This window comes from Cornus florida, unplaced genomic scaffold (genome assembly GCF_030987335.1).
Source record: "Cornus florida cultivar Cherokee Brave unplaced genomic scaffold, ASM3098733v1 CherokeeBrave_3.0.0_Hap2_Chr11, whole genome shotgun sequence".
NCBI lineage: Eukaryota > Viridiplantae > Streptophyta > Magnoliopsida > Cornales > Cornaceae > Cornus > Cornus florida.
In genome coordinates, this window is record NW_026775581.1 from 137,518,131 (window position 1) to 137,529,480 (window position 11,350).

At 36.1% G+C, this 11,350-nt stretch overlaps 1 pseudogene; it reads left to right on the forward strand.

The window, feature by feature from the left end:
- Positions 1–609: 609 nt before the first annotated feature.
- Positions 610–10,951, forward strand: LOC132282970 (uncharacterized; annotated as a pseudogene).
- Positions 10,952–11,350: the final 399 nt, after the last annotated feature.

The window sequence follows — 11,350 nt, forward strand, 5'->3', positions numbered from 1 at the left end:
CCTACATTTGTGTATATATGTACTTGTAATTCTTTTGGCTCTTCTCATGTTTATTTGTACGATTATAGGATGCATGCTTTTGTTCGAATTGTGCAGTTACTTGACGTAGGGTAAGAAAAAGTGTTTCTTGTGTAAGTTGTTTGTATCAGTATGTTGATTTATTGAGGTTTGTGTATTCCGACTCATTATTATTATTATTATTTCTCTTTCTTTCTTTGTGTGTGTTTGTGAGGAAATTTCTTGATGGGTTAAAAGTATTTGGTGCACCTCCACCTAGGAAGGTTACAGTGCAACAATGCATCGGTGACTTGGGGGTCCTGGGAGGTTTTATGCAACTATGCAAGTCCTTGTTCTGATTAGTCCATTAATTAACATTTTTCTATAGATGCTTACACTTGAGTGTTTTCTCTAGGCCTTACCTACAAAAAAGTTTGAGTCTTCGAGGCCTGTGATCAACTTCTGCACATCTGTTGCTGTTGAGGCTTTGGGTTCTATTACGACTGTTAAAAGTGATGTTGTGAAAGGAATACTTCCGTATATTGTTTCTAGACTACAGCTTGGTGCCAAGGGAGGTTTGGTTCACAAGGTGAGGTTTGAAAACTTACGGTACAATAGTGAGTTTGGTTGCTCCTATTTGTATATATATTTTTTTCATTTGAAATTTTCACCGCCCTCCCTCGAGGTTTATGATTTGGTGACATGTTCCCCCTTCCATTAATGGTGAACTCTGGTCAATATAATTTCTGCTTATGTTAGCAAATGGAAATTTTAAAACACCAACTTTGCCTAGTTGCCCTTAGAATAAGTGTAAAGACAATAGAGGTTTATGAAGTAAAATTGTAAACTTACAATTTCCTTTAACACCATTTAACAACAAGGTCTAATAGAGAAAGTCTGTGTAATTTTAAAACATTGGGAAGGTCCTTGTATTTTTTTGCTTAACTTGAAGGGCGGTCTTGTGTATTTTTCCCTAGTAAATTCTGTTTTCATATTTGCCAACTTCACAATAAATGTAGCGTATGTTACATGGCTGTTACTTGAATACTAGTAGGCTAAATCTATTGCTGAGGCACATCCTTTAGTGGCTTTCTTTTGGAAATTGTTTATTACTCTTTATATATATTTTCTAATAATCTGTTTGGATTCTCAGTTTTTTGGGTGGGGGAGGGGAGTGATGTTTTTGTTATTTTTAGGAATCTTCAATAAGTAAATCAGACTTGCCAAACTGAAAAGTAGCTACTCATCTGAAAAGAGGAGAGAGAGCCTCAGCAGATAATTGGACACAGTTTCAACATTCTAAACTTGGGAGCACAGTGTCATGGGATGTGCTCTCTTTTTGAATCTCCAACTAACTTTGGCTGGGGATATGTCTCCAATGTTTGATCTCTGAATTTATGTCATTATACACCATCCCTTCAAGAAAGTACTCGTGAATTCTTCCGTGGAGCACAAAAGTACCCACAAAATTTCATTAGAGTGAAGCAAGTTTTACCATATAAAAAAGTAGTATAAGGTGACCAACTAAATTTGCCAAGTGTTTTGTTGTAGTAATGTATTCTAGAAAAGAATGATCCACTGTCCAAATTTTATTGCATTGCAGGCGTAGACAAAATGCGACTACGGAACAATGTCCACTCCACCTAGTGAGAAATCTTTAGTTGCGACTCTAATTACTTGAAGAAAAGGTCATACTAAGAATGTGCATGACCTGTGGGGCCACATTGAAGGTTTTTCTGAATTGTAAATCATTATATTTTATTTTGCAAGTGAAGTAGAGTTTTTAGGCCAAGTATATCACTGTAATATTGAGTGATAAAGTTGATACTTGAAGAAGTTATGTGTTCTTGTCAATTAGAGTGAGAAATTTGATCCTACAACAGAAGTAGACATGAAGCAAAATTTTAGGGGGCTTTTAACAATACTAAGAAAAAGTGGAGATGGTTCATTCTTGGTGGTAACTGCAACATTTGTGCTCAAGCTATTACAGAATCCATTTCCAACAATACCAATCTTGTGGAACTAATATAAGCCTGTGAAGACACCAGACTCTAGCTAGAATTTGATGTATAATGACATTGAATTGGAGGAAAATAAATCTTTTTGTTCGATATTTTCATATTCAAGAAAAGAGGCATATTATACTTGCTGTTTAATTGATTGGTGACTTAAATCTTTGTCTCTGTTTTGATGATTGTTGGTTTACTAGTAAATAAGGTGACGTTGTCCTCTAAGCTTATCAAAAGCTCGATTCAGTGAATCGCTGAGGTAGCTTGAGACCGATGCGAAAGAATCGACTGACTTGCAATGTTTTCACATGGTATTTATGCCCTTGGTCAACCTTGTTCAGGTATTGCCATGTGCTTTAAGGAGCAATTTTTTCAAATCTATGACTTTCTAAACGTATCCTTCAATTGGAAAACTCATACTCTAATTTTACCTACAAAAATTGAATATTTTAATTTTGAGCATGTATCTGATTCTTCTTAGATACACCATTTAATGCAGTGTTTTTGGTGTAATATCATAAAATAGTTGTGCGTGCATGTGTGTTTGTTTCACTCTATTGCTCTCACTTTCTCTTCTCTCATTTCCAAATTTAGTAGCATGCTATCTTTTTGTGTTCCTTCCTTTTAGGATCGTAAGCTTGAATCCAAGAAAGGGGGTTCGGTATATGAGATCCTGCCCAGGATGTTAGATGGGAATTTGAATTTGTTACATGAGATCCCTTATTAAAAAAATTGGTTTGCATTGGAACATCCAAAGGTATTGCCTTTTGGGTCACTGATGGATTTGATTTCATCACATAAATACACACACACACACACAAACACTTAATTTTTGTTGACCAATTTTATTCTTACTGGTTGTCGCATACTTCATCTACTGCATTTTAGGCTTATTATGCTTTTTATTTTAATTTCAATATGCACAGTCCAAGGCTTGATGATCATCTACTCTTTGCTGGTTTGGATGCATATGGTATTCGGAAAGAGAAGACTAAGTCTGCTCGTTCACAGGTGACATTGTTGTCTTCTGGTTTCTGATTGAAAGCAATATGTCTCATGGCATTTCAATTTTTTAATTCCATGTCTTACAGGTTCACTTCCGCAGTTCGTGTCACCGTGTTCAGTTGATTATTTAATGGTTAGTGTTTCTATTTTTAAAAGGAAATGTTTCATTCCTCACTCGTTTGTTTGTCTTTCTTTTCCGTGAAAATTGTCTGTTCCTTTTTGGTTGGTACAAGTCCGTTCCTCATCTTCTTGAGGACAATTTGTGGTGCTCTCTCTCTCTCTCACTTTAAGAGAGAACCTTAGATATACATACACATACATATAACTGTAGCATTTACAACAGAATACGGTTCAAGCCATGTGGAAGGTTTAGAAATCCTTAACCTTTCAAGACATTATCCAAGTCTCATATAACAATAAAACACTTAATAGAACACCATTCAAACCTTAATAACCTGAAGAGAGAATACATTGCCAAAAACTAGAGCCTGAACTCCAAAGATGATGCACACCTAGATGAGAAACTGTGACTACTCACTGGCTGTATGAACTTTGGCTGGAGACTTCTCGCGTGTAGAAGCAGCAAGGGCAATTCACTTCTTTCAATTGATAGTAGGACGCCTGAGTTCTCTTACAACATTGCCATCCAGACCTACAGTAACGGTTATAGAGTGCTGGGTTGATGCTGCTTACAATAACCATCAGTGGTGAGATGAGAAACTAAAGAGGAGCCATTAATTACGAGTAATTGTGCACAAAATGATGTTTTATGCTCCGTTTGGTTGGAGGGATGGAAAAATGGATGTAAGGGAGGGGATGGATGGATGAGGCACCCCGAGGGAAGGGAAGGTGTCTCCCTCATTTTTTGTATGATTGAACACAAGGGAGGGAAGGAAAGTTTTTATATTTTTTTACCAATCTCCCTCATTACATAGACTTAGAAATATTCATTCCAAATTTTAGTAGGGTTCATTGGTCTTACATATTTGTTGGGTAGTTTTTCCTTCTTTCCCTCCTCCACCCCATTTTGGACACATAAAAAACAGGTTCCTTCCATCCAAACATTGCATTAGTGCACTGCAGCATGACCCACTTGTGTCTAGGTGCCATACGCTCTCAATGTCAACAGAATTAACTGCTCTGAGTGGACTCTGTTAAATTTTACAAGTGACTATCCCCAACTGGCCTGAGATGAATATGCAAATTTAAAAAAAATAATGAAAACTGTTAGGAAAATAATTTGGATATGCAACATAACCCACTTGTGTGTAGGTGCCATACGCTCTCAATGTCAACAGAATTAACTGCTCAGAGTGAAAACTGTGTTAAATTTTACTAGTGACTATCCCCAACTGGCCTGAGATGAATATGCAAATGTTAAACAACAAAAAAATTAATGAAAACTGTTAGGAAAATAATTTGGATGTCGTGCTCCTGAAGGGTTATCACCTGATCCCTTTCCGCACCTGGATCTCTTGGGGGCAAAATCATTGTCAAAGTTCTGTTGTCAAGTACCAATATCTATATCTGGTGGCTTTTGATTGCACTAATCACTGACTTAAGATCTTCCACTAGCAATTTACTGGTCATGCCAATTTGATTTAATTTGAAGTTTTGTTTTCCAATTACATAATTGCCACTGAAGTTTTTTGCCACTCACTACTAGAGAGCCATTTCATTTGTGAACTGAATAGTCATGCCATTGTGTATTGTTAAATCCCATATATCTTGTTCTTGAAATTCCAGCTTACTGGTGCAATTTTCTTTGGCTGGGTACTGCTTGCTTGTGTCCATTTCGCAATTTTCAGTTACTCAGTACCAGTAATTGGTGACAGATCACCAGTTAGATTTTGCTTAGCCTTAGCATAGTTGCCGATATCTTCATAATTCAATTGTTATCAATTCCACCAACAACTCAGTGGTGTTGAGAGCCCAAATTTTATTGAACTGTTGCTTCATTTTCTACCTGATTAGCAATTATGTCGTGGATCACTGTTCAGTGGGAAAGTCTTTTCAAAGTGAAAAACTTAGCCGACTTATCAATGCACAAGCAAACTGGTCAGTGGATACTGATGAAATGACGTCACGTGGTACCCACACGAAGTCTGTTGGTCATTTTTCGTTAGCATTGTTTAGTCGGTCAACTTTGTTTGTTTGACTAGCATTACGCATTACTATGGATTCGTTAGTTGTGCATACCATTGGGAGTCATTAATACTACCATGCTTGAACATGAAGCTAGAAAAGGATTAATGGGACTTTTCTGGGATTCATGCTCTATCACTCGCATGTAACCTCCCTCTCCCTCCCCTCTCTCTTCTATTCCTTCTTTTATCAATTAGTGTAGGAGGTTGAGATTTCTTTTTTCTCTGATTACAAGATGCTCTTCTTTGATTTATTTTTTCGTAGCGCTTTTTGGAGAGATTATAGTTTTTTCTAGATACCTAATGCGTACATGGGTGCATCCTCTTAGGCACTTTCTTGTAAAACCTTTATTTATCTATAATAATTTAGCACCGAAGGTCTTTACTATTACCCTTATTAAGTATTTATGTTCTTAGATTTGTGTTTGTTCCACGATCTTTCTTCAAGTAGTCCTTAGTTTGAGGTTGATCGAGGGGTGAACTTCAATTTCAGTGAACGGTAGGCCAAGCATGTCGTATACAGGAAAATCTTCCGCTGTTCTTCTCTTTCACTTGTATATATCCCCATTTATTTGTACTTATAAAAATATATATATATATCCCCATTTATTTGTACTTATTTGTGATCTTTTATCAAAACAAGGGCCAAGATCAGTTGTGGTTTTCAGATTATTAATTTTAAAATTCAGAATCTACTTGATTTACGTTGACCTGACCATCTTAAGGCATTTGTATCCTTGATTTTTGATGCTGTCTCCTCTCCTCCAGAGGCTCACTATTTGAGATGCAAAATTACACCAGTTTCACGATGACAATCTAAGTGTGGTTCATTCAGCTCTGACTGTGGGTAGATTGTCTGAAATTATGAGTCCTGGATGTCTACTTGATGCACTTCAGAATGTGCTTCAACGATGCATAGGCATTTTAATGTCGAGTGAGTTGGTTATAATGCTTTGATTCTTCTTCTTAACTGTTGTTTAACTTTCCATATTGTACTTCATGATTTTGATTGAAATTCTTTTTGATATTATATGGTTCATTGTGACTAATTGCCATCTTCACTGCGGAAAATGACGTTAGGAATCAAAAAGTTAATAATCTTTCATACTGTAAGGCTTAGTCCGTACTCATTGATACATCAATAATCAAATTTCCAATTTCAGATGTCCTTTTAGCTGATGTGATGCATAGTTGTCAAAGGCGCCGGAGGCGCGCGCCTGAGGCGCAAGGCGCCTCCAGGCGCCATCTCAGCGCCTCTAGAACCTTAAGGCGCATGGGTTGCAGAAGGCGAGCGCCTTTTATCTACAGGCGCAAGGCTAAAGGCGATACAAAGGCGCGCCTGATGGAAGTTGTAATATTTTAACTTTATTGATTTGTTTTATTATTTTATTGTTTCTATTTTATTACTTTTATAACACATTGTTACCACATTAAAAAAACAAAAAACAAAAGAACAAACACCAAAACAAAGTCGGAGACAGAGATCACAGAGGCGACGACGTGGAGTCTTGGACAACAGTTACTCTCGGTCTCGGATCTGTCATCTGTGTCGGATCTGCTGGATCTACGCCGTCGGCGACACCGCGACTCTGCCGGTACGTTCTCTCTCTTCTTCTTCTCTCTCTTCTTCTTCTCTCCTCTTCCTTCTCTTCTTCTTCTCTCCTTCTCTTCTCGGATCTGTGATCTGTCTCAGTTTTTTTTTTTTTTTCTTTTCTTCTTCTTTTCTTCTCTCGACCGACTGTAGAGTCGAGTTTGGCAGTTTTTTTTTTTATTATTATTCTTCTTTTTTTTTCTCTATTTTTTTATTTTATTTTTTTTCTTGAGTAGCTATTAAGGTACAGAGAAGAATTATAAAACCATCAGGAATTCTATATGTATATATATAGTTCTGATTTATAAATTTCAAGGTTAACAAGGTGAATGAAATTATTTGATAACTAAATCGAACCATATCATAATTCATAGCACTGAAGTATCAAGTTAGTTGTTGGTATATAATTGACATAAACAAGAAAGTTGGAACTTTAAAGAGGGAAGTAGATTGGTTAAACCTTTTTGTAAAAAACCTCGTCATTCAGTTACCCCAACAGATTGATTCTAACCTTTATTTTGGGCAAGTGACAATCATTTCATATGCCACTTTCTCAAAAGATCAAGAATTCAAAATGCGATTACCAATTACTCTGTTCAAAGAAACTTGCTATTTTATTTTTTATTTTTTTTTGGATTGTTGTAGCCTGTATGTGACAGATTGAATGTAATTCTTTTTCTTGGTTACGGGTTACCCAAAAAAAAAAAAAGTTATTGAAATCAGAAGGTATTTAATTGATTTTCTTGTAAAATTTGCAGAGGAATACAAAGCTTCTAATCTATATAGAATTTACATGACACCAAAATACCAAATACAGAGAGATAGACTGATAGAGAGAAGAAGTTGTCCAGTTAACAACTAACACCAAATTGAAGTCAAATTTATTAACATCAAACTTAAGTTACTTAACACTGAAATACTGAATCCATAAAAATTAGCTCCAAACCGATTTATCAGCTCTCTCCACGTAGAGAGTGACTGTGAGTCTGTGACGGATCTATTTCCCAATTTGAGCCAACACATTCTGCAGTTACTTTGCTTAATCACAATTGCAGCCAAATTGTATGCCTGTATTTGTTCCATTGAATCATTCTAACATGTTAAAATGAAATAATTAGTGAAGTGTACTCTAAAGTCTAAATTATAAAAGACAATCGCAAATTGTAAATAGCAACTGTTTACTGTTATATTATTTTCATATAATATAATTAGGTTCTATTATTGAAAGTATGTTTAGTTGTTATAGTTATAGAATGAATCATGGTGCTTATAGTTATAGAATATTAGATTGATTTGCAGCTTACATAATTTCTATTGAACTTGATTGTAGTTTGAACTTTAAAAGATGCCTAGTGAAGGTTCAAGAAAGGATCCGGCATGGAATTACTCACATTTGGAGAATCCGAAAGATACAAATGCCGTCACTTGTAACTTCTGTGCAAAAGTTACAAAAGGAGGTATTTATCGGGCTAAGCAACACTTAGCTGGAGGATATAGAAATGTGAGTGCATGCACAAGATGCCCATCTAGTGTTAGAGAAGAAATCAAAGAGTACATGAGTAAGAAAAAGGAAGAAAAAGAACAAATGAATATGTTACCTAGTGATGAGATTAATTTCATTGATGGAGAGGATGAGGATGATGTCATGGAAGTTAGCAATCGGGGAAAAAGGGTAGCTAGTGCAGGCAGTGCTAGTGTCAATTCCTCAAAGATGCAAAAGCAAAAGGGACCGATTGATTTATATTTCACTCCCAGACCGGAAATTGTGGTACAAAAAAGAAAGGAAGGGGGAAAACAAACAGCCATTAATGATGCATGCAAGAAAGAGTTGAGAGGAAGAGCGTGTGCTGCTTTTGCAAGGTGGATGTATGATGCAGGAATTGCATTCAATGCTGTTAAGTATGATAGCTTTGCCGAGGTTGTTGAAGCAATTGGATAATATGGTCCTGGCATGAAACCACCTAGTTATCATGAGGTGAGAGTTCCTTTGCTTAGGAAGGAATTGGATAATACCAATGCTTTGATGAATGACCATAGGGAGGAGTGGTCAAAATTTGGATGCTCATTAATGGCAGATGGGTGGACAGACAAAAGAGGGAGAACATTGCTTAATTTCCTAGTAAATAGTCCAAGGAGAACCATGTTTATTGAGTCGATAGATACTTCTTCTTTTTCAAAGGATGGTGACAAGATGTTTGACTTACTTAATAAATTTGTGAACCGCATTGGAGTAGCAAATGTCATCCAAGTCGTCACAGATAGTGAGTCAAGCAATAAGTATGCCGGTAAGAATGTTCAATGTTTATAACTTTTAGAGTTTACATTCTTTACAAATATATAATTTAAATCAACTTTGATTTACTCATTCTCTTTATATCATTTTTTCTTTTTTCCGTTTGGTTTCAAATAGGGAGGATGTTAGAGAAAGAACACCCACATTTGTATTGGACCCCATGTGCTGCTCATTGCTTAGACTTGATGTTGGAAGACATTGGGAAAATACCGTCCATCTCTAGAACAATGCAAAGGGCAGTGGAGTTGAATAGTTATATTTATATGCGACCAAAGTTGTTGAACATTATGAGGAACTTTACTCACAAAAAGGAGTTGCTTAGGCCTGCTAAGACTCGATTTGCTACATGTTTCATCACATTATCAAGTATTCACAAGCAAAAGAATAACTTGAGAAAGATGTTTACTTCAGAAGAATGGAATCGTAGTAAATGGGCGAAAGAGGAAGCCGGTAAAAGAGTTGCTTCTTATGTTTTGATGCCTTCCTTTTGGAACAACATTGTCTTTAGCCTTAAGGTTTCCGGTCCTCTTATTCCGGTTTTGAGATTAGTTGATGGCGAGAGAAAGCCTCCCATGGGATACATTTATGCGGCTATGGATAGGGCTAAAGAAGCCATTGCAAAATCATTTGGGGGAGTAGAAGATAAATACTCAGATATTTTTGAAATAATTGATAAGAGGTGGAATGTTCAACTTCATCGCCCTTTGCATGCAGTAGGTTATTATTTGAACCCAGAATACTTTTATTCAAATTCGAAAATTGAAGAAGATGAAGAGATTGCAAAGGGTTTGTATGCATGCATTGCAAGGTTAGTCCCGGATGTCAAAGACCAAGACAAAATTACTGAGGAGCTGTCCTTATATTCTAAAGTGAGGGCCTCTTTGGTAATCCCTTTGCTATTAGACAGAGAAGTACACGAGGACCAGGTAAAGTGGTAAAGTATATTAAGTTAGTATAGTTAAGTGTTAAAATTATTTTGACAATAGAGTCGATAGAAAGATGAAGCTAAAGTTGCTAAACATCATTATTAATTTTTTTTTAATAGCTAATTGGTGGGAAGCTTATGGCAAGTCAACAAAACTTCTCCAAAAGTTTGCTATAAAGGTTTTAAGCCTTACTTGCAGCTCTTCTGGTTGTGAACGAAATTGGAGCGTGTTTGAGCATGTAAGTATATACTATTTAGTATTTACTAACTAGGTTTGTAATTTAATTGTTGAAAATTAAAATTTTAATTTTTTATACTTACTAGTTAAAGTTGAATTTATTGCAGCTTCATAACAAGAAAAGAAATAGGCTCGCTCAAACAACGTTGAATGATTTAGTGTTCATCAAATATAATAGAGCATTGAGGCGTCGATATAATATGCGTGACACTCTTGATCCCATTTTACTCGATGACATTGATGAGAGCAACGAGTGGTTGACGGGGAGGATGGATGATTCTGATGTAGAACATGATCTAGTCTATGAAGATGATTCCTTGACATGGGGTGATGTTGCTAATTTTGCTGGTATTGGAGAGGCAAGCAGGCCGCAATGGTTTACTAGATCAAAATCTAGTTCTAGTTTACGGTTACCAACAAAGGGAGCAGGAAGTTCTTCAGTTCGACTTGTGGATGAGGATGAGGATGATTCAGATGAGATAGAAGAGGATCCTGAGAATTATGAATCATTTAGTGACGATCAAAATGATGTTATGCTTATTGATGACGAGGATGATATTTAGATTCATTGGTGTTGTCTTCTTAGGAAGAATGATGTTTATGTTTGTTTTAGTTTTATCTTATACTTCTCCTTAGTTGACTTTTGCATCTTTATGTTAATATGTTTAATTATTCACTGTTTTGAACTCAAGTACTTGATTTACTTGGTTTTGGCATCTTTATGTTGAATATTTAACTTAAGTAATTCATTTAGTTGACTTTTACATCTTTCTATATACTATTGCATGATTTGCATCTTTAATACTTTATTGGGTGGGTTTTGTTTTTTTTTTTTTCCAACGTGCGCCTTGCTTCAGTCGGGCGCGCGCCTCGCCTTGCGCCTTGCGCCTCAGGCTCCAGGAGGCATTTGCGCTTTTATGCGCCTTGAGCCTTTAACAACTATGATGTGATGACTGTTTGTTTCCACACATTGTGTGTTACAGCTGGTAGTTACTTTTGGTGTTCTCTCTGCTTGCTAGTTAATCTGTCACTTGCCATATATTGTAGTTGAACCATGGATCATTTTTTCAGTTGTTTAAAATTGGAAATTTATCAATAGGGTTGTTCAATCACTTATTTCTGATTTACTTTCATGACTATGCTAACTA